At 46.4% G+C, this 23523-nt stretch overlaps 1 protein-coding gene across 11 annotated transcripts in view; it reads left to right on the top strand.

The window, feature by feature from the left end:
- NRG1 (neuregulin 1) overlaps positions 1 to 23523 on the top strand; it is a 733358-nt gene that overhangs the window by 370858 nt on the left and 338977 nt on the right. The gene's annotated exons all lie outside the window — the stretch shown is intronic.

Below are 23523 nucleotides of genomic sequence, written 5' to 3'. Positions count from 1 at the left end.
GCCACCCTGTAGATCTTATTAAACTCTTCTGTCCGCCTGTTCTTTGGTATTAGTGTGTAACTGGTGGCTTGCCCTTGGGCTGGAGAGCCTGGGGCAAGTCAACCCTGCTGACAGAAGAGCCCCACCTGAGGGGAATCAGGCAATTTCCTATCATGGACGCAAGGTGGCAGCAGTCAGGGGACACTCAGGAGGCTGTAGTGAGACTGCAGAAAGTGAGAGGGGCTCCTGTGGGGCAGACCCTGAGACCAAGGGAGTTGCTCCCGCTGGGAGAGGCAGGGGTTAGCCTGCTAGGCAGGGAGGGCTCTGACGAGACCAGGGGAGTTGGGGCTGTGTCTGCCTGGAGGGAAGGCTTCTGTGTTTAGCTTTGAACTTTACCTTAATAAATCAGACCCTGTTGTGATTGGAGTGGAAAACCCTGTGTGGGATTTATTTGGGGATCCAAGCAGGGAAACGGAGGTGAAGGGCTGTATGCAGGGCTGCATCGGGGTGCTGCTTGATGGCCACTTTGCTACAAAGCACTAAAGGCTTCCCGGCAGCTGGATCCTGCTACATCTGTTCTTAATCCGTGGCACAGAGGTAATTTGTTTCGAGGAATTACAGACCCCCAGGAAGTAACCTTAGTAATGTGTTCTTCTTCCTCTCCTTTGGGGCAGCTGCTACTGCTTGTCACCAGGAAAGAGACTCTGTGCCCCTTGCATTGCCTGTAGCAAGTAGTCCCTTGGAATGTTACAGTGCAGACTTCCCAGCGTGGCAGTGCTACGGTTCACACCCACACTCACAACTGGGATGGAGAAGTTCAAATTCATTCATTTAGCCAGGAGCGTGCTTGTTTTACCTCTTCCCTTCCCACTAAATAGCCTGTTCACATTGCCTGCCTTTTAGCCATCCAAACAGGTCCCAGAATGAGTCCAAACACCATTGTTAAGGACAGCAGCCACATTAAAGATGTCTGGAAACGGCGTGGACCAGTTTCCTGCACGTGCCACTGATGCACTCTCATTGCATTGTTGCCAACTCTCATGATCTTATTGGAAGGCATGTGGTATCTGGGGCTTTTCCTTATAGACCCCAGCTTCTGGAGTCAGGCAATGATGTGAGACTCGAGTTTTGTTTTGTTAAAAAGTAAGTTTCTAGCACTCGGTCGCAGAGGAAAGTTTAGTAACGTGAACCCGAATGGCTCAAACACCAAAAGGCAAAGAAAAAGACACCCCTTCCCACAAATTTATTATTTGCTTTTTTAATATCTTGGTTTTAAAGCCATTTTCATGTCATTTTAAAGCCATTTTGGGGACTTGACTCATGATTTCTGAAGACATGGGCTCTGCAATGCTGTCTGTAGTTAGCATGGTACCCAGGGGCGGCTCCAGGCACCAGCGCAGTAAGCGCGTGCCTGGGACGGCAAGCCGCGGGGGGCGGCGTGTCGGTCGCTGTGAGGGTGGCAGTCAGGCGGCCTTCGGCAACGTGCCTGCGGGAGGTCCGCCGGTCCCACGGTTTCGGCGGCAATTCGGTGGCAAGTACGCCAAAGCCGCGGGACCGGCAGACCACCCACAGAAACGCTGCTGAATTCGCGTGACTGCAGAGCGCCCAGAGGCATGCCCGTCTGACTGCCGTGCTTCAGGTGGCAAAAAACATAGAGCCCCCCCTGAGGTACCAGTAGCAAACTCTCATGCTGCTCATTCAGTTCCTGCTTGGGCCAAATGGTAAGAGTTTGAATGTTAATTTTCCCCCTGTGCTGGGTTTCCCCAGAGTAATGAGAAAGAGGGATCGTTGTGGGAGTTTTCTCTTGCTGCATTCAGAGCAAGGAGACAGTTAAGTTCTTCCTCAAACAGAAACAGAAGCATCAGGGGGCCAAGGACAGTCAGGTGAGGTCAGAGGCTGGCAGGGCTGCTTTGACAGAGGCTGGTTTTCCAAGCTGGCTGCTGGAAGTTGATAGCACAGAACTACTGGGTCCGTAGGTGCAGACTAACCTGTCTTTGATAAGTAGCAAGGGCCAGATCCTGCGGACTGGCTGTTCAACAATCTGCAGAGCTCAAGGTGGGAGAGGTCACCGAGAAGGCCATTAGACTCCCTGATCCTCGGAGCACCAGTCTGGTTCTGCGGAGCTGCTTCAATGGATTCAGGGTGCAATAGTCCCCATGGGATCTTTCTGGCAGCCTTCCACCCCCCCCCTTTTTCCGGGTGCGCTCCGGGGAGGGGGCAGAATCATTTCCAGGGCCACCAGCACCACTGATTAACTTCTGCCCCTCCCTCCCAGTGCCTCCTGCATGCCAGGGAGCAGCTGTTCAGCGGCGTGCTGGAGGCGCTGGGAGGGAGGGGGAGGGGGAGGAGCAGGAATGGGGCACTCTCAGGGGAGGGGACAAAAAGAGGCAGGGAAGAGGAGGGGTAGGGGTGGAGCAGGAGTGGGAAGAGGTAGGGTGGGGCCTTGGGGGAAGGGATGGAGTGGAGGCATGGCCTGGGGCTGAGCAGGGGTGGCTTGGGGATCCACGAAAAATTGTAAATCAAAATGGGGGTTCTTGGGTTGCTAAAGTTTGAGAACCGCTGCTGTAGGAGGTAATCCACTTCCCGAGAGCCAGTAGCTAGGTTGGCAGAAGAATTCTGTCTACATGGGGGGCTAGGCCGGGATAGCTATGTCTCCTTACGTTGTGTGAAATCCTAGTGTGGACCAGACCCTAGTCTCTCTGCACCTGCATCTGTACAATGGGATAATAGCACTGCCCTGTCTTACAGAGGGGATAAATACATGAAATATTGGGAGGGGCTCAGATATTACAACAGTGGGGGCCAGATACGTTACTATCTGTAGGAACCATTTTGCATTGCATTTGAAGCCAGGGCCGTCATCCCAAGGCCCTGTGGTGCTGAGAACCACACAAATATCATTAATATTAGAGAGAGAAGGTGGGCAAGGTAATATCTTTTATTGGACCAATGTGAGAGAGACAAGGGCTTTGTCTACACTACACACCTTTTAATGACACGGCTGTGCCACTACAGCCATGCCGCTAAAAGGCGTGCAGTATCGCCGCTGTTTGTCAGTGGGAGAGAGCTCTCCTGCCGACAAAAAAATTCCACCCCCGACAAGCGGCGGTACAAGCTTTGTGGGCAGGAGAGCACTCCTGCTGACAATGCTCTGTTCACACCTGCACTTTTCGTCCACAAAACTTTTGTCTTTCGGGGTGTGTGTGTTTTTTTAACCCCTCTGAACTACAAAAGTTTTGTTGTTCAGTTGCCAGTGTAGACAAAGCCAAGCTTTCAAGCTATACAGAGCTCTTCTCCAGGTCTGGGAAAAGTACTCTGAGTGTCCCAGCTACATACAAGGTGGAACAGATTGCTTAGCATAAGTAAACAACACACGAAATAAAAGCAAAACACATTCTAAGCTGATCTTAACACTTTCAGTGCCCTTACAAACTGAGATGCTTCCCACCACAGACTGGCTGTTTGTCCTTCAGCCAGGCTCTCCCTTTTGATCAGCGCTTCAGTCGCTTGGTGGTGGTGTCTATAGATGGAGCTGGAAGAGAGAGGAAGAGTATGGAAAACATCTCTTCCTTTTACCATGTTCTTTCTTCCCTCTTTGCTTTGCCCCCCCTCTTCAGAATCAGGTGAGCACTACCTCATCGCAGTCCCAAACTGACCAAGGGAAGGGGGGTGACTCACTCGAGAGTCCAACAGATCCTTTGATGCTGCCTAGGCCAGTGTCCTTTGTTCCTGTGAGGCTGGGCTGGGTTTGTCCCATACATGCCCTGATGAGGTGTGAACTGCCCCTCTGCTCTTGGAGAGTTTGTGCCTGGGCTTGTTTAAAGCCACAAGGACACATTTTCAGCCTCATAACTATATACATGAAATTACAACCTCTAACATTACTATAACAATTACTACAACAACAATGCTCTGTGCATCATGAGCCTTCTGAAGACACCCGACATCACAAACTTTGCATTGGATACCACACAGTCATTTTACAAGGATGAACATGGGGGTACTGGGTGTTCCCCCGAGGTACAGAGCGTCACAACGTATCAGTGCTTTACTAAGAGAGCAGAGCAGGTGGAGTTTTTTATACCGAGTAAAATAATATGTCATTAGTATTATCTGTGGAGCACTGATAATGTGCAAAGCTCTGTGCAAGACCCATGTCATACCAGTGTCAATCCAAAGTGCTTTGCTCACCTGAGAGTAAAATGTTGTTCTGTTAGGTCCAGTATGGTGTCCTGCTATCTCATTATGAAGTAATTACATATTGGCCAACATTTTCAAAAGCACCCAGGTCATTTAGGAGCGTATGTCTTTCAGTGGGACTCTTACTACTAAATCAGTTGGGTGCTTTTGAAAAATTTACCCAATATGCACAGTTGAAACTGAATAATCCCAGAGATGCTGTAGCGGGGTGGACACCCGCTCCTGCCCTGAGGGGTTGGAAAAGCCCTGCAGAGGGCTGGGGCAGGGCAAGGTAAAACCCTGGCTGATTGGGGGAAGTGGCTGCAGCTGGGGCCATGCCCCATCAGGTGTCAGCTGGCCTATATAAGAGGCTAGGAGCCAGGAGCTCAGCAGGTAGTCTCTCTCTGCCTTCAGAGAGAGAAGGGCCTGGCTGCAGGGGGGCTAGAGAGGGTACCTGAGTGGAGCAGGGCTGGAGAAAGGCTGGGGAGCTCTAGCCTGGATAGCCCCAGGCTGCAGCCTGGTAATAGGCCAAGGGGTACTGGGGGTTGCAGAGGGCAGCCCAGGGCTAGGCCAAGGCAGCAGGTCTGAACCCAACCTTGCTGATGATGAGTGGCCTGCAGTCTACCCCAGAGAGTGGGGGCTAGATGGTGACTGGCAGTGGCCTTCACCTGAGGTGAGGTGGGGTTAGTGGGTGGGGGTTCCCCTGGGAGGGGAGACCTAGTGTGTGGGTACTGCCAGGGGGCAGCACCCAGAGCAAGGGGCACCGGGGTCCTGGGAGGGACATGGGAGCCTGAGTGCAGAGGACAGGTGGATCACCGGCCTGCAGAGGGCGCTCCAGAGGCTGGAGAGCTAATTCCCTGGATGACCAGCAGGAGGCGCTGCAGGGGTGAGTCCGGACCCTCTTACAGATGCCATTACTGAAACTGTTATTTAACTGTTTCTTTGCTGTAGTCTAACAAAGCTGAAATTGCGGTATTTGCCACAAGCTTCCTCCAAGCTAGTTCAGACCCAGACAAAACAGATCAGTGAGTGCTTGTGTGCAAACATCTGGGTGTGTAAGAACAATCATTGAAAAAGCTTTGTGGGAAAATGTGAGTTAAAGGGGAGGCGAATGTTCCATGTAGGAGATGGCAGGGGGGAGGTTAGGAGTATAAAGAACAGATAAAAGGCATGATGAAGTTAAGTATGGAAGAAGGATAGAAACAGAGAGCCCAATACAGTCTCCCCGGAAGGCAATAAGATCGCCAGTCCCACTGACTTTAATTGGTGTTGGATCAAGCCCAGAGTGCTTCCTCTGGAGGTGTGGATTGACCAAAGGGAGTGATGGAATAAGATAGCCACGATCCAGGCGTGTTGCTTGTAACATACCCTATAGGCACTTTGTAGACCATTTTGACAACATTCTATATACTGGTATGTATAATGTATAACACTTCCTTGGAGGCTTGGTGTGTGATAACGAATGCATACACTGGGAATGTTCTAGAAGCAGACTGCCTCACAGCCCTCAGAAGATAAAGACAGACCACACTCCCCTCTGGTTTTTTTTTACAACTATTTCTGTAGTCTTTCCTCGCTTGCAAGAAACCTGTTTTCAAGAAGAAAGTCAACGAGGTTAGAGGTGTGTGTGAAAAGAACCTGAAGATTCTTCTTTGTGTGTCTTTGTCAAAACGCACATGTACAGTATGTTGTGCGGGGGTGAAATGAAACCTTTTCTTCATGGGGGTTGACTTTGGATGTTTATCTTGAAAGAATACAGTTGAGAAAATTCCTAAGCATGTTTTATTACTCACTTCTATAATAGGCAGCTTGAAATCTGTTGGTTTAATTAACAAGGTGCTTTTGTTTTATCACCTACAAATAGTAAGTTATTGTTGTTAGGTTGCTTGTCACACTTGATGGCACTGGTTTGGACGTTGTTTTAATTGAAATATTTGTTATGAAATGTCAGCTCAGTCATGTGGACTGTGCATGGGTGAGCCACTCAGGAAAAAAGGCAAAGCCACATTTTGGGTTGCCCCTTTAGAAAAGGGAAGCTGAAGATAGAAGAGATTTCTTCTGTAAATCATCTGAGTTGCCTCTTTTTGCAACACACATCTGGTGAAGGTTAAATCAACTCAGAAGCTTTTTGTCCTGAAGCAGTAGAGGGTGCTATGGGGACATACTTGAGCAATTGTTGGGCCCTTTGCTATGGAGCGTCTGTAATTACAAAAGGAGACGTCTGCATGCTGCACATCTTTCCTGGCTTTTACAAAGAGATGAAAGTGTCAGAAATATACTTCACTGTGACAACGGCATTGGGGAAAAGGTGTGACAGGTGCCTGAAAAGTGATAGAAAAGGTCAGAAATTAGACAGAAGGTAAATCTTTCAAAAGTGCCTGTGTCACTTAGGATGCTACATTGTACTGAACGTCAATGGGACTCAGACTCTGAAACCACGTAGGTGCTTTTGAAAATGTATTTATAATCCAAGGACTATGGGGAATTCTAGTCATCCTTGTTGGAGATCTGAGGATTTTCGCCTGTTTTCAACCTTTATGGTCCCTGTGAAGAACGGTGTGTCTACACTGGAAAAGCTGCGCCGTACCAATAAGATATTTATAGCTGGTACGGCGTACCAGAAAGACAGAGGAGGAGCCCGTCCCCAGCCCCACCCCTTGCCCTTCCACAGACCTGTGTCTCCTCTGTCTGTACAGCAGCCCCACCGGAGGACAGGGCTGGGAGGCAGGGCTGGGGGCAGTACAGCCACCGGAGGAGCTGGCAGTGTTCTGCTCCTTTCCCCGCTGGGGAGGTCATGTGCCCCCCCTTCGTGTCCCTCCCATGAGTGCAGCGTACCGGCAAAAATGATTTCTACTTGCACCACTGCACTGATTTAGCAAAGCTCTTAAGTACATGCTTACCTTTAAGTGTGTGCTTAAGTTCTACTGAAGTCAAAGGGGTTTAAACATGCATTTAAAGTAAAACACGTGCTTGAGCACTTTGCTGAATTATGGAATAGACTGCAGCATGTGCTTAAAGGTAAGCATGTACTTAAGTGCTTTGCTGAATTAGGGCCTATTCTCCAGGCCACTGAGCTGTGGAATTGATTCCCTTTGATGCCTGTTAATATCAGATATTAAAATTAAAATCCATTAAAGGGCGGAAGATCTGGAATAGGGAAGATTTTCTGAATACAGTGTTTTCAATTTTTCTCCCTTTTAGAAACCTGCCAGCCTTAGCAACCTCCCAGAAAAGCCAAGCTGTTTCCTCAATGTGTTTTATTCAGTTACTATTGAATATATTGTAAACGAATGAAAACAAATTACTGATCCGTCATTTCACAGTCCGCATAGCCACGTTTACCCACTCTCCTTTTATCACAGTTTGAGCACAGAGACCATGGGAAACCAGATGTAAATCATACCAGGTAACCTTGATTAATTTTCTGATAAATTTACACATGAAGAACAAATTTTTTAGAAGCTGCCATGGCTTTGTGCATTTGTCCATTTTGGGGGATGAGCCTGCTGTAAGACAAGGCAAAAGTGCAGTAAAGTAAGACCTCATTGCAGACACCTACTTGACTTTTTCCCAGTACTGCCAACCCAAGCATTCAAAGATCATGTGTTAGAAACCTGTCCGCATGATCATGATTAGGGGGCTGGTGCACATGACTTACGAGTAGAGGCTGAGGGAACTGGGCTTATTTAGTCTGCCGAAGAGAAGAGTGAGGAGGGATTTGATAGCAGCCTTCAACTACTTGAGGGGGGGGGGGGATTCCAAAGAGGATGGAGCTCAGCTGTTTTCAGTGGTGGCAGATGACAGAACAAGGAGCAATGGTCTCAAGTTGCAGTGGGGGAGGTTTAGGTTGGATATTAGGAAAAACTTTTTCACTAGGAGGGTGGTGAAGCACTGGAATGGGTTACCTAGGGAGGTGGTGGAATCTCCTTCCTTAGAGGTTTTTAAGGCCTGGCTTGACAAAGCCCTGGCTGGGATGATTTAGTTGGGAATTGGTCCTGCTTTGAGCAGGGGGTTGGACTAGATGATCTACTGAGGTCTCTTCCAACTCTAATCTTCTATGAGTCTGTCTATATGTTACATTTAAATGTTAATTAGGCTGTAAAACTAATTCATTGGGGGTTCTTTTTATTTGCCTTGGTTTTGAGCCTTTAGGGTTTCACTCTTGTTTTTCACTGCAACCATGAAGGCTAGATTAGAAATTTATTTTAAAACAAAATGAAAGCTGAGATTCTCCCATAATTACTGGATTCCAGAAGCTGGGGCTATAAGGAAAAAAACCATCAAATATCATAAGACTCATGACAGATTCACCAGAGTTGGCAACATAGAACCTGGATCACCCCAGTACTGACTGAATCCCAAAGTTCAGGGGTCTTCAGATCCAGCCTTTGGCTTCAGGTCACCTCTAGTTTCTACTAATTCTCAATGCTGATGTCTGCAGGTAAAAGACGTGATTAAACTCAGCTCTTGTTTTTGCTCAGCTTAATGGTTTTAGAGTTAGAGGCTGTTAAATGACTGGTTGTGTAGGACACTCCTTCAGTCTGTGTTTATCCAGGAGTACTCCAGACATCTTTACAATTATTAGTGTCTGCTTGTGTACAAGGGTGGGGATTAGAGGAGACAAATTAGATTTTAACCCTCCGTGAACACATATTTAATAATCCATTGGTAAGACATTAATGTGCGATAAGTGTTATCTGTGAAGAGAGATCTAGGTGTAATACAGTATGGTTAAGTACTAGGCAGACATGTGAAAAAATCACACTCAATAAAAAATACAAGATATGTCTCATTCAGTTGAGATCAACAAAATATTTGAGCATATTAATTTCAATTGCTTCACCAAAAAGAGAGAAGAAATCGATAAGCTTTTTCATATTCTACAATCACCATTTATTTGCTGTTTTATTCCTGTAACGCATGTTAACTGTAGAACAATTTATTCAAAATGTCCAGAGATACATTGTAGAAATTAGAGACGGAAGAAGATTCTTTAGCCCATTGTGCTGTGAGGGTAGAGATTTTCCAACCCCCTCACTGTGGCCTCACTCTTCTCCCACAGGGTAGAGATTTTCCAACCCCCTCACTGTGGCCTCACTCTTCTCCCACTGAAGTCATAGAGACATAGAGCTGCAGCCTGAAGGGAACATCGGATCACCTTGTCTGACATCCTGAATATCACAGGCCACCAACACCACCCAGCACTCGCAAACTAAACCCAACAACCAAAATTAGACCAAACTATTACAGCCCAAAGGAGACTAGACTGTTATGTGCCACAGGCAGGGAATAAGAGGAACTGACAGGGGCAGGGAAATGATTAAGTGAAAGATACCCAGATAAACCTGGCAAGAGACCCGCACCCACATGCTGCAGAGGAAGGCGAAAAAATGCTCAGGTCACTGCCAATCTGAACTGGGGGGAAATTCCTTCCCAAACCCACATATGACCGTGAGTATGTGAGCAAGAACCAGCCAGCCAAGCACCTGAGAGAGAGAATGGGAGACATAGAATGGCTGGGGGAGAGAAATGTTCTCCCTCCCCGTGCCCAGGAGAGGAAGCCTGGAGGAGCTGAGAAACTGAGCATCTTGCTATATTGATTAGGGATACGTTGCCACAAATCTCCAGTACAGAGTAGCACATAGGTGTGCTGCCCCAGGGGCAGACCAGTGAAGTTTGTTCCTCAGTAAGTTACAGATTGGTCCTTGGTTCCTAAAGGGGAAGTAACCTGTACCTGTCTTATACGTGGCACAGATTGCTTCCCTTGTGAAACTGGGAACTGTACCTTTAAGTAGCTTAAATTCTCAGACAGGAAGTCTGGAGGAAGGGCACTGACCACACCCCCTCTGCGCAGGCTCAGCTGTGCTGGCCGGTGCATTGGGGCAGGGTGGAGTCAAAACTCCATCCACTCCACACCCACCTGCACTAGTGGGAGAATAGTGGCACAGAGGCTGCTATCCCTCCTGTGCTGCAACCGGTGATATGGGACTTCCAGGCAGGAGAACAAGGGCTCACCTTAGCCAGGGCCACAGCTGTGCTTTTCATTTAGAAATCAAGGACTGCTTGTCAGTTTGCTCCCCTTTGTCTGCTGTTTTACTCTTTTTTTTCTGCACAAGGCTAAAGCAAACCATGGACCTGTGTCTCTACATTGGGCCAGCGTGGCAAATTTTATATTTAACTACATTAATTATACTCCTCAGCAACTGATTTATGCAGTTTCCTTCTGTAGTGAGTAATCTAGTGTATGTTGGTTTTAGGATGTATTGGAAATTGATCCCTTTAATAGGAAATAATATTTCACAATCTTGGGTGAAATCGCCCTGGGCAGAGGCCTGAGCATCATTTAAGTCACACTTAGAAGGTTTAGATGGAACTTAAGTGGGGCATGTAGCAGGGTGGACACCTGCTCTGGCCTGGAAGGGCCTGAGATAGCCCAGGGAGCAGGCAGTGTGAAGGCTGGGCTGATTGAGGGAAGTGGCTGCAGTTGGGGCCACGCCCCAATCAGGCTTCAGCTGGCCTATATAAGAGGCTAGGAGCCAGGAGCTTAGTAGAGTCTCTCTCTGAGTGCAGAGAGAGAAGGGCCTGGCTGCAGGGAACTAGACAGGGTACCTGGGTGGAGCAGGGCTGGGGAAAGGCTGGGGAGCTCCAGCCTGGATAGCCCCAGGCTGCGGCCTGGTAATAGGCCAAGGGGTACTCGGGGTTGCAGAGGGCAGCCCAGGGCTAGGCCAAGGCAGCAGGTCCAAACCCTCCTTGCCGATGATGAGTGGCCTATACTGCAGTCTGCCCTGGAGAGTGGGGGCTAGATGGTGACTGGCAGTGGCCTTATCCTGAGGTGAGGTGGGGTTAGTGGGTGGGGGTTTCCCTGGGAGGGGAGACCTAGCATATGTATGGGTATTGTCAGGGGGCAGCACCAGAGCAAGGGGCACCGGGGTCCTCGGAGGGACACGAGGGCCAGAGAAGAGGAAAGGCGGATCACTGGCCTGCAGAGGGCGCTCCAGAGGCTGGTGAGCTAATTCCCTGGACGACCAGCAGGAGGCGCCGCAGGGGTGAGTCCGGACCCTCTTACAGGGCATAAGCTGTGTGCCAGCCCCTTGCACTGTAGCTATTTGACACTTGCATATAATTTTGCAAATTTTAGATGTCAGTGGTGTTGATCAGGTGGGATGAGAGTAAAGGATGGAGGATTATGTCAGTGAGGAACTGGCTGGGTCCTTTAACATTTCCAGACATTCTCACATTTGTTTTTTTTAAAGGAGTGTTGTAAAGTGTTTTGTAAAGTTAGTTTGCTAGCTGAACTCCGCAGAAAGACCCTCTCAACCTCAACTCTTTTTAACAAAATTTTGCTTGTGAATTTTCCAGTTGTTTGAATGAGCATAAATAGCTTATACACCAAGGAGATTAAACAATCCCGGGTTCTGTTCAAAAATATGTTCTGCTACTCCACCAACATATCATGCTTAGAGAAAATGAATAGAACCCTGACATAAGATTAGGGATTATAGCTAGAATTATATTCCGTTCAAAGTCTTTGCAACACATTCAGTAAACAGTAGATAAAACCAACAGCAAACATCCAACGGTATATTTCCATTACAGAACAAGGTTTCCCCATGTTCGTACAGTGCCTAGCACAATGGGGTCCTGCTCTATGACTGAGGCTCCTACACATTATGATAATACCAATAAATAATAATCATAATAATAACAACAAATGAGCAAAATTGAGGTTGACTGATCTGTGTAAATCAGATGGGTTAACAGTAAGTGATAAAGGATTATAGGGCTGTTGTGAACTGGCTGGATGCCTCCATTGTTTATTTCTAGACATTCTTCCTAGAGCTGGTCAGGAAATGAGATTATTTCCCCTGTGAAAAATGCCAGTGAAAACAATGTGTTGGTTTTGATCTCATTTTTTGTCAGTAATATTCAGATTTTTGTTGGAAAACTAAAAATGTTTGTTTTCAGTTTAGACACAAAAAGATTTTCTACTAAAAAGTCCATTTAGTTGAGAACATAATTTTTGATTAAAAAAAAAAAACATTTCTGGTGGAAAACTTTCTGCCAGTTCTATCTCCAACATTTGGACTGCTTCAAGAAACAGGATATTTTTACCTGTAGTGTTGCTGTTTGGCGTCCACTGGTTTCCATTCAAACACACTCTCAACCCTGACTCTTTTTTTATGCCAATTTGTGTTGGTGAATAGAGCTATCTAACATTATATATTTGAAAAGACCCTCACAGCAATGAGGGGAGATCACGAAGATTGGAGATAAGGTTTTAGCTGCTGGGTTATGATTTATGTTGATGATTCAGCAAAGAGTTGTTTCTGAAGAGTCTGGTATTACTGGTGCCCCAACTGAGATCAGGGCCTGGAGGAGCTTATAATCTAAACAGAAAAGGGGGGGGCAGGGAAAACAAGAACACAGAAGTAAGGTGACTTGCCCAAAGTCACACAGCAGGTCAGTGCCAAAGGAGGGGGGGGGGGGACAGACTCCACATCACCTGGCACTTCTGACAGCACCTATCCATAAGACTATGTGGCCTTTCTTTTTTTGTGAAGCTTAGTTGTGCTTGATCCTTTATTAAGTTTACCAGTTATGAAGCAGTAGTTTGGCACAATTATGAACAGGAATCTCTCTTAATGAACCTCACATTTTAAAGCATTTTGCAGGACCCATGAGGGCTAGAAACTTGCTTTTTAGGTAAGTGAAAGCTGAGATTGTCTGGTAATAACCTAATTCTAGAAGTTGGATTTTTAGGAAAAACACAAAATATCACGAGACTCATGATCAAAGTGGGAGTGTTGGCAACACTGGTCTTGTACAGAGCTTAGAGCAAAAGATAGGCACTCCTTTAATAAAATGTGTGTATAAACTGAGTGTAAAACAATTTCCTTTCCAACCAGAAAGAAGAAAGTGGCCCGAAGAGTAAGGTTAATAAGATTAGACACAGATACGAGGCCCGGTTCGTAAACATTTGTCAATCCATTTCCTAGTAAGGAACAAACATTGGTATGGTGACTAGATCAGGACAAATTCAAAAGCCAGCAAATTCTCCTTAATGTTTCCATGGCCAGCCTGGAGTGAATGCCAACATCCAAAAACATATCCTAAGGGCTTGGCTACACTTGCAAGTTAGAGCGCATTAAAGCAGCCCTGAGTGCCCTAGCTCACTACCCATCGACACTGGCAAGGCACGTAGAGTGCTCTGACTCCAGGGCTAGAGTGCTGCTGGTACTCCACCTCGGCAAGAAGATTAACACTTGGTGTGCATTAGCTGAAATGCCCAGGCATCAGTGTGAACGAGGTGTTGCATTACTGCACTCTGATCGGCCTCTGGAAATGTCGTATAATCCCCTTAAGTCAACCACTGCAGGAATGCGGATTTGCCCTTTGAAAGCTCTGTTTCTGACAGCCAGCTGCTTATCTGCTCCGAGACAAAGCAACCATTACTGTGGAATGCTGTGTATGAGAGAGAGAGGCTGGCGGGGGGGGGGAGGGGAGGTCTGCTGCTGTCTGAACTTACAATACAGCATGCTGACATGCTCTCAGCCCCCCCCAAAACCCACTCTTTCTCCCCCCACATACATACAAGTACTCCCTGTCACACTCCACCCTCCCCCATTTGAAAAGCACGTTGCAGCCACTTGCATGCTGGGATAGCTACCACAATGCACTGCTCTCTGTGGCCGTTGCAAGAGCTGCTAATGTGGCCACGCCTGTGCGCTGTCAGTGTGGACAGACTGCAGCGCTTTCCCTGCTGTGGTCTCCGAAGGCTTGTTTAACTCAAAGCGCTCTACATCTGCAAGTGTAGCCATGCCCTAAGGCACTTCAGGGACTCTACTACAGCATTTGTATGGCACTAAGAAGGGATTATAAAATGTTAGACATTCCCTAAGCAGTGCTAGCAAATTGCGATGCCAGGCTTCGGAGGACTTGCTCAGCGCTGGGTATCACAGTTACTGGATATCACCCTGCACCTCTGACTTCTCCGGGTCCCTTCAATTGTGCCCTCTGTCACATCTCAGGCCTGTAGCTGTCACCTGGTTCAGGGTGCGATCACGCAATTCTCCCACTCGCAGATTGGACACTGGTCTGCAGTCTCCTGGTACTAACATGATTAAATCAGGTCTGCTGAGATAGGCTTAAACCCTGCAGTTCTGTTCCCTCTTGGGCATCGACATTGGTAACCAGTGACCAAACAACCTCCTCAGAGCCAAATATCATTTATTTAGAACAAAAGCATTTAAGAGAAAACAGTTCTTTAAAATGATAAAACAGACTATATGCATGCCTACCTTACCAGGTATCTAACCATATTCCACATGGGGAACCGTGGGAGGGCTAACATCCTACCTATAGGCTCTTCTGCAGAGCCTCACTGTCTGTCAGCTTGTCTTCCTGTTAGAGTTCACTCCTTAACTCGCAGCCCACTGCGTTTGTCACCCTCCTTCACAGCCGTCGAGTCACTTTTCAACTGTTTATAGCATTTTGTGCTGGTATCTCCTCACTTTGGCAAAACAAAGGTTGTCATTTGTTAGAGACAGGATCCTTGAAGCTAACAGCTTGCCCCATTGCCTTTCAAGTACTTGGTTGGATGTTCTTATCTGGGAAGCCACTAATGAACACACCCCACAAATGCATGCATTATCGGCAGATAATAAACATTCCACTTCCTGACGTATACATTTGATCATTACAGAACAATCTAATTACCCAGTATATCACAACTTTGCCTCACTGACCTGATCATAAAACTGTTGCAGCTCAGTGTTTATAACATCATTACATATCAGTTCCTCGCGTCATAACGGGCACCTGGGATGTACAAATGGGATGGCTGTGATATATGGGTGTTCCAAAGATCAGCATGAATATCCTCTACCTGATAGACGGAGACTGTGGATTTTGTCCATATACTAATGGTGAAGATGTGACTGTGGGAAGAGGATGAAAAACAGTCAAAAGCAAATACAAAATAGTCCAATATATTACAAACACTTGGGAATGCAACTAGGCTGAGTCATACCATGGATTATTTTCCTTTCTTCTAAATATTTGAGCATGTAACTTAAAGCACATGAGAACTCCCATGGAAGTCATTCATGCTTACAGTTACATATGTGCCTTTACTGGATCAGGGCCTTAATCTCTTCTGAAGAAACTGTTCTGTTTTTTTCCTTCTTTTTGCATTTGCATTTTAAGCAGAGTGCTATTTAAGCAGAGTGCAAACAAGACAGACAAAGGAAGAAAAAGAAATAAAAAAGCACCCGGGTTAAAGGAAGAGCTACTCTGAGGAGGGATAACCTGTCTTCAGTCTGTCAGTGCATGTGGCAGGGCGTTGCGCTTCTGCTGTCACAGGTACAAAGAACACACCTGTTTCCAGGAGCAAATCTCTGTGTGTTTTTGTGTATGCACATACAACACGTGCGTATGTTTCAAAATTAAGCAAGAAAATTAAATGTAGAAGAATCCACCTCACAAGCTGAGAACATCAGGGCAAAGAGCGTCATATCATTGTCCAAAAGAAGGAAAAGGAACAGAACGCCTGATTCTGATCTCACTTATCCTGTCTTTCTACCAGAGTCATTATTGCTGATTTACACCGCTGCACATGAGATAATAGGCAGGTCCCATGAGCCTGCAGTCATTATTGCCAAGAATATAATGCCAGGTGACTTCATACGATTTTCTATTCTGTCACATCTGCAAAATCATACCCTCTCTGACCTCAAAACATTTGGTTTCCTGGAAAAGTGCCTGTCAATAGAGCTGGCTGGAAAATGGAAATCCCTTCCTAAGAAAAATATCACTGTTTCGGAACAAAAATTTGCTCCCAATTCAGGGGACACTTTTTTTTTTTTTTTTTTTTTTTTTTTTACAGGAAGGAGTTTCAGGAAAAATTCCATTTTGGTTCTCCCAAAATGGAATTTTTTGGCTTCTTGGCTGCCCTCCTGGAAGGCTCTTGTCAATTTCACTTTCTCCCAGCCAGCATAGGAGAGGAGCTGTGGGGGAGGCCGGGAGGCTGAGTGCCAGAATTCTCTGCCTCTCCTGCAGCCAGAGCTGGGGAAGGCAGAGAGACAGTCCAGGGGCTCAGCCTGAGGTAGGCAGAAAGTGGCATTGACAAGAGCTTTCTAGGCAGGGAGCCATCCGGTCAATTTTCCCAATAGAAAATTGAAAAATTTTCAGCAAACTTGAAATTTTCCGATAGAAAATTCTGATTTTTGTAAAAAGGACATTGTCTGTTGGAAAATCATTCCAACAGAAAATTTCTGACCAGCTTTTGATGTCAGAGACAACATTTATTTTAAAAGAGCTGAAATAAAGGTTATAATGAGTAATTGTCCCAGATACCCCCACAATCTACACTTGAACCAGCCAAATTTGAGTTTCACTAACAAATGTGCTCGAGGGACAGATACGTCAACTACAGCATAAGCATGTGTGATGGAACAGCTGAGAGGCACATCCAAGCATCATGATTTTCTAGTTTAGTAAACAACTGAATCCTGAGGCTTAAGGGCAAAGGTCCAGCATCAGGGTAGAAGTCTGAAGTTCTGTAATAGAACATCCCAATGCTGAGTTGACAAATTGATCCCAGCCACTAAGGTGAACCTTATGCTAGCGCAGAAGTTAGTGCGAGCAGTAGCTGTGATTGAAAAAAAACAAAGTGGTCAGGTAGTTTTGGATAAGCAAAAAAGTGTCATTTTTTTATAAAAAGATGGAAGTGAGAAGGACCAACAAAAGATAGTCATTACAAAAAATATTACCCAAGGCAGTTCCAGTCTGTTCGTTTATATGCTGTAAGAGCTACTTAGCATGGTGGTTTTTTAAACATCATGTTTAATTGGTCAAAATTTTGTTTAGAGTCATTAACACTGTGACCCAAGAACCTCTTAATGCCAACTGGCAAGGGGGTGCAGAGTAGGTACAGGCACCACACAGGCCTGGTGTGGACATTCTCGTTTACCAAAGGATGCCATGTGAGATGTTAAATGAAAGCCAGTGTCACTCTGTAATCACAATCATTGTGAAATGTATGTACAATACCGTGTAAGGAATTGTGTGTGTAGCTACATATGTATATCCTTAAGGTGTGTGGGTACTACAATATTTCCACATTCACGCGATCAAACATCATGAATCGGCTCCCCAAAAAATCATGAGATTGGCCCCAAAATCATGGCATTTTAAAAGATTACATTGTGTTTTTTAGCTCAGTCTCTTGGGCTTTGAACTCCCCCTGCCCATCCTCAGGGTGTGTGCATGTGATAGCAGGCAGAGTGTGAGAGAAAGCATGACCCTGGGTGGTCTGGCTCCTTTAGGGAGGAGGGGGGTTGAGGCCAGCCCACCCTGTTCCATGACTTGGCCCCTTAAAGAAACAGGTGTTTAAGGGAGCAGCGGACAAGCTGGTGAATGGGGACCAGGTGGTAATCAGGGATCTCCCTCCTGTGCAGCTGTGAGGTGACTCTGGGGAGAGGGTAGCTAGCTCGGAAAGGAGAATGTTTGTGTAAGAAGGAGGGCTGGGGGCCCCTGAACCACAGGGCAGATGGGAAGAGAGGGTCTGTGAAGCAGGGCTGGAACCTGGTTATTGGTAGGCTGGGGAAGCTGGCCTTAACCATTGCCCAGCCTCAGAAGGGTGAACTGTGGAATTTCTTAACCAGTTCAAAGGATTTGGGCCTGAAGGATCAAAGGAAGCTGTATATTTATCAATGCTTCATAAATTGGACCCTCGTTAGAGGGAACATTATGTTAAGTACTTTGAGCTGTGAATAGGTTATTATGGAAAAGCCAGGAGGAACTGAGGGCGGTGCCACCAGTGCCATGCTGTGTCATGAGTGGGTGTAATCCAGTGACCACACCCTGCCATACATTGTAACCCCTCTGCCAGGTGGAGCCAGCGGCAGCAAGGGCCGGGTTCAGTATTTGGGGGTTCCTTTTCAACAATACAACACAAAACCGGCTCAAGCCCCGGCCCAGTGACCTGGGAAATTTACACACCACCCCCGGCTGCCTCTGAGAGGCAATACTTCCCCTCGCACAAGCACAGAGTCTGAGTGTAGCAAGAACTTTTAATAAAAGGAGGGAAGTAACTCAGCATTAATTTGGGAAAACACTGCAACTAGGGTTCATAAACGCAAACCATGAGCAAAAGACCCACCCCAAAGTAAGTTGGGCAGTGTCCTTTTCCCCTCAGGGTCTTAAGTCCAGCAACCCAAAAGTCCCTTTAACGTGCCCGTCCCTAATCTGTACCCCACTCACAGTTGGTATCTTTGGCCAGTGCAGACCCAGAGTTTAGAGGTTCATCCACAGAGTTCACCTTCCACCCTGTGTGGAAGGCAGGGGGGGGGGAGGGGTAAGGAAACACCTTAAACACTGCACTGCTTGGAAACTTGCTTGTTGTCCCAACAGCTGCTTGCCACACCTCTCCACCAGCTGGCTGCTCTCTAAGATGTTTTCAGGGCCCCCACACCTAAAACAGCTCTCAGTGATTTCAGCTGTTAGGGGGGGAGCCTCACTGCTGGGGTACACTGAGGAATCTCTTGTAATAGAGACACTTTCCCATAGTAGGTCTAAGGCTTAGACCTACATATCAGTGATTTCAGTTCTGTAGCATGTAACAAGATTCTCAAGAGAGTCTAAATTAGCTCTCTTATTATACCATAGAGAGAAAAGGAGTCAAATGGCATATAGGGCCCACACCACCAAGTACAGGTATTTGTCCCCACCCTTTCTCAACCCACTGGGCTTTGGAACCCATGTCCCCTGCCTAGTGAGTGCCATTCAGTTGAGGGTGAGTCCCTCCACTGGGATATGCGAGGTACAGTTCTGCTGCCCTCGGTTCACACAACAAGGATAACAACCCTTTATTACTCCTGTCCCAGTAACAAGGAGACTGGGGGTCCAACACCAGCCACCCGTGATCATTTTGGCAAGCAATCCCATCATGCTGTGCACCTAGGCAGGGTGGATGTTTCCATGCAAACGAGATCAGCTTCTGAAGTCTTTTTCCACAGCTCACCACTAGATGTCAGGAGAGTTCATTCCGACTCTGCTTACACCAGTGGTTCTCAAACTTTTGTAGTGATGACCCCTTTCACACAGCAAGTCTCTGAGTGAGACCCCCCTTATAAATTAAAAACACTTTTTTTATATTTAACACTATTATAAATGCTGGAGGCAAAGTGGGGTTTGGTGTGGAGGCTGACTGCTTGCGACCTCCCAGGCCATAACCTCGTGGCTTCCTGAGGGGTCCCGGCCCCCAGTTTGAGAATCCCCGGCTTACACAGTAAGATGAAGCTGGAAAGACTGCAACAGCAATGGCTGGATGGGTTGGTAGGTTTGGACTGAAATGCTTCCTCTATTAATGCTCCACAAATGCGGATGTAGTTATAGTGGGGAGATAGGGAATGTTTTCCCCCTGCCAGCTTTCAGCTTGGGGGTGCCTTCCCCTCCTACAACTTCTAGCTGGCTTGGAGGGGACGAAGAAGATGGTGTGGAGAAGAGAGTCTGGGGCTTCTTGGAGCTGAAGTGCTCAGCGCACTTCCAGCCCCGATGAACTGTTTAAATAATAACTTCGGAGGGCAGGAGTCAGAGACTAGTGCAGTCTCCTGTCAGCTGGTGCATTTGTGACTTCCTGGTGGGCAGGTAGGAGAACTGTGGTTGGCTCACGTCCACCTTGCGTAGTCCCTCCCACACCAGTTCATTGGCCTCTTTTCCTCCCTCCCCCTCCACCACACACTTGAAGGACACGGGCACAAGGTTAGCTATGAAGAGGAATTGGCAGGATTTCACTGAGAGGGGAGCAAGATTGCTCTCTTAACACCGGCACCTGCTGCAGCTTCCCCCCTCATTTGTGCCCTGTGCTTCCTGCTCCAATTCACCAGATCCACCCTGGCTACTTTCCCAACAGCTCTCTCTATTCTCCGCCTCAGTCCTCAACAGCAAATATGTTAGAGGCACCCAACTATGCCTGGTGAAACCATTCAGATGGTTTCCATTCTCTACTATTGCAGAACCTGCCCCGCCCCTGGTCCTGGGGCTGCCAGCAGGAGCCCCGCGGAGTTCAGGGCTGACAGTGATTTTTAATTAAAATTAAGCCTCCCTTATCTCGTAGAACTCTTGAGTGTCAGGATTTTTTTTAACCACTGCTGAAAAAAAATCTTGATATTTCAGAGTTCTATCACGACATCATGAATGAAGCTTCATTTTAGTTTAAAATCACATCTGTCAATTTGGAGAGTTGGTGTCTTGTACTAGTCACCAGCAAAAGTGAAAAACAGGTTCTCTGTCTGACAAGAGATGTCTATTCATTTGTCTGTTTACATGTATACTGAGTATAGTTTCATTTACAATGGATCACCAATGACCAGTTTGAACTAAATGCAAATGAAGGATTGTGAGGACTTCAGAGACAAAATCTAACAAGAAGAGAAAAAGTAGTGCCGGAGCGGGAGATGGGAAGAAACCCTATCTAGTAGGTTCACTCCAGAGTTTGGCTCCACTGTGCTTGGGAGATGAACACACCCTGGCAACCTTCATTGAGGAGCCCAAAGGACAATGAAAGGGTCTTAGCCAAGCTCGGTTGCAAACACTGAAGAGAACTTTGGGTGAGCTAAGATTCTTTAGGCAAGGGGTAACTTGTTAGTTAAATTTAGTCTCTAGAAAGTGTGTTATGATTTTGTTTAACATGTAACCATTTGTTTCCAATATTCTTACTTACTATCACTAAAGTCTCTATTCTTTGATCATTAATTTATTTTTAATTTCACTATAAATATATCTCAGTGCTGTGGTGTTAAGCAAAGTGCTGTCCCCAAGCTAACTCTTACAGTCTGGTGTGTATTGTACCTTTGGGAACAGCAGGCCTGGTAATTCTATGAGTAAGGGGCTAGACTCTACAGGAAATGCTTGGAGAGGGCTCAGATTTGTGGCTTGGAAGGTAGTGCTCCAGAGGCTGGTGGAGTCAGGGAGCTCAATCACAGCAGGCACAAACAAGATCTCCTCACACTAAGGGCAGGTGGTGGTGAGGCGCCACACAACCCTGGTACCCCTGGGGAGCATCACAATCACATAACACCAAAGAGATCTGATTTTGTGTGTTTATCAAATTCCCTGTAAACAGCCAGGATTCAGCTTTCCTTTCCTACAAATAAATATGACTCTGCCCCTCACCACTTTCCATATGTACCTAAAGATTTTCAAATGGCACCTACTAGGTTATTTTACCTGTGTATTGTATTATGGGCAGGGCTGGTAGTGCTCCCTATTATCAAGGTTGCCCAGAACTTCCCATTTAAAGACCCTCTTTTCAGTTGCTTATAACTTTGCCAAACTTGAACCATTTGGGCTGCAATTTTCCATGCCAGATGTCTGCCTGGGGCTGATTTTTTTCTGGAAAAATTCAGGCAAAATGGTTCAGCCATTTCTGAGAATGAGGCTAGGGAAAACGCACTGTTTTGCAATATTAAAAAAAATTATTGTGATTTTTTTCTTTGAGAAGGTTTGGTATTCCCCTTGCTTTGGAGCAAGGGCTAGAAATTTGGCCGGGGGATCTCCATTGTGGCAGGGATGTGCTTATTGCTGTTCCTGTGAAAATCAATCCAAATTAGGCCAACTTATAAGCTTCTGAAAAATCATAGTTTGCTTATGCTCAGTAGAGACTTGTTAGAATTTGGCAGCTAAAATCTCTGAAGATTCATTACACTGAGCATGCTCCATGCCCTCATGCTTCTGGTGCCACCCGGACTGCACATGTGCCATCCCCATGGCATCATCTGGAAGGAGAGTCCCAACTATGGGATTGTTTCCCTCTGCTCCAGCTTGGTGTTCTCCTTCCCCAAGATCTTCATCCTCTTCAATAGCACAGAGGTTGTCAGACTGGGGATGAGACCGCTCTACTGTGTCCCTCTCTGTCTCCCTTAGCTCCTCCAGTTCAACCACGTTGGTCTCAAGAGTCCATAACTGGTCTCTGAGGGCCATCAGCTGCTTGCACCACATGCACACCTATGCCACCTCCCCACAAGACAGGTAATCGTCCATGCTACACTCAGTGCAGTAAACAGGATAGCCCCCACTCTGTTACTGGACTTCTGCCTGCATTATTTTCATTCTTGCAGGGTTTTTTGTTTGTTTTGTTTTTTGGGGCAACTGACCTATGTTTAGGGAATGTTTGTTAGATGTAGCTGCCTCTCCTACTCCTTCTCTAAACCCCCTCAAGAAACTCCCTTGTTGGTTAGCTCCTCTGGTTGCTTAGGAGCTGGCTTTATAAACCCCTGTCCTTCTGGAGTTAGCCCTTACCCCTTGTCAAGGGATCCTAGAGGGTGTAGGGATTAAAGGATGGCTAGCTCGAGCTTCCTTATTAAGCTTTCAGTGTACGTTAGCAGGCTGTGTGGCTCAGCAGACAGCCCCCACAACAGACCCTACTATACTCTTTAGTCAAGCAAGCACACAAGACAAACTAACAGACAACAAACTCACTCCAAGGGTCACATAGTCTCTCCTTCTTCACCTGGAGAACGCCCTAGCAAAACTCTCCCATTTGCTGTTCCTGTTTGCTAGTCAGAACTGTATTGAAGGAATATATGTAATTTTGTTTGAGTTCCTGAACATTACTGACTAGATCGCCGTTTCTCAGGTAGACATTAGTATAGCTTGAAAAATTTAATTTTTTTTAAAAAGTGGGTGCCACTGACTTCTTTAGGAGCTACTGGGTGCTCAGCACATTTGAAAATCAGGCCACTTATTTAGCTGCTCAGTGTGGACTTAAGAGCCTAACTTCTTAAGCACCCATTTTTTAATTGCTGGCAAAGAAGGAATGGAAATTTGCAATCGTCTGCCCAGTTTTTCAAAGAGCCATGAATAAGCATCAGTACCTTTTGGGTGCTTATCTGTACTGAAACTTGGACCTGTCTGTGGATTCCCCATTGCTGTTACAAACCGGTACTTGGAGAAGTTTACAACTCAAAGACATTCACCCTTGGATCTTCCTGTTTAATTGCTTTCAAATGCTGCCCCCATCGGAATGTATCTAGTCTGAGAGAGACTCCATTTGCTGGATGACAGTAAGGTTTTTCCCATAGGACCCATGTACGGTAAGGAAGAAGTGACTACTTCTAGGGAGTTTACAGTCTAATTTGATGAGTCATTAACTAGTGTCTAACATTGATTAATCATCAGTGACTGACAAGTAAACAGCAGTGCCCCACTCTGGGACAATATCCTTCTAAGGATTACAAAGGGTCATGTTAGCCTAAAATTTTGTTGTAATAGTTTAGTTTGCTCATGATGAGTAATAATATGACTCACAGAGTGTTGCGACTCGGAGAGCCTGACATAGGCCATGACCACTAGTCTTATCTTTTG

This window comes from Chrysemys picta, chromosome 6, assembly GCF_011386835.1.
Source record: "Chrysemys picta bellii isolate R12L10 chromosome 6, ASM1138683v2, whole genome shotgun sequence".
Lineage (NCBI taxonomy): Eukaryota > Metazoa > Chordata > Testudines > Emydidae > Chrysemys > Chrysemys picta.
This window is presented reverse-complemented; position numbering and strand designations above follow the sequence as displayed.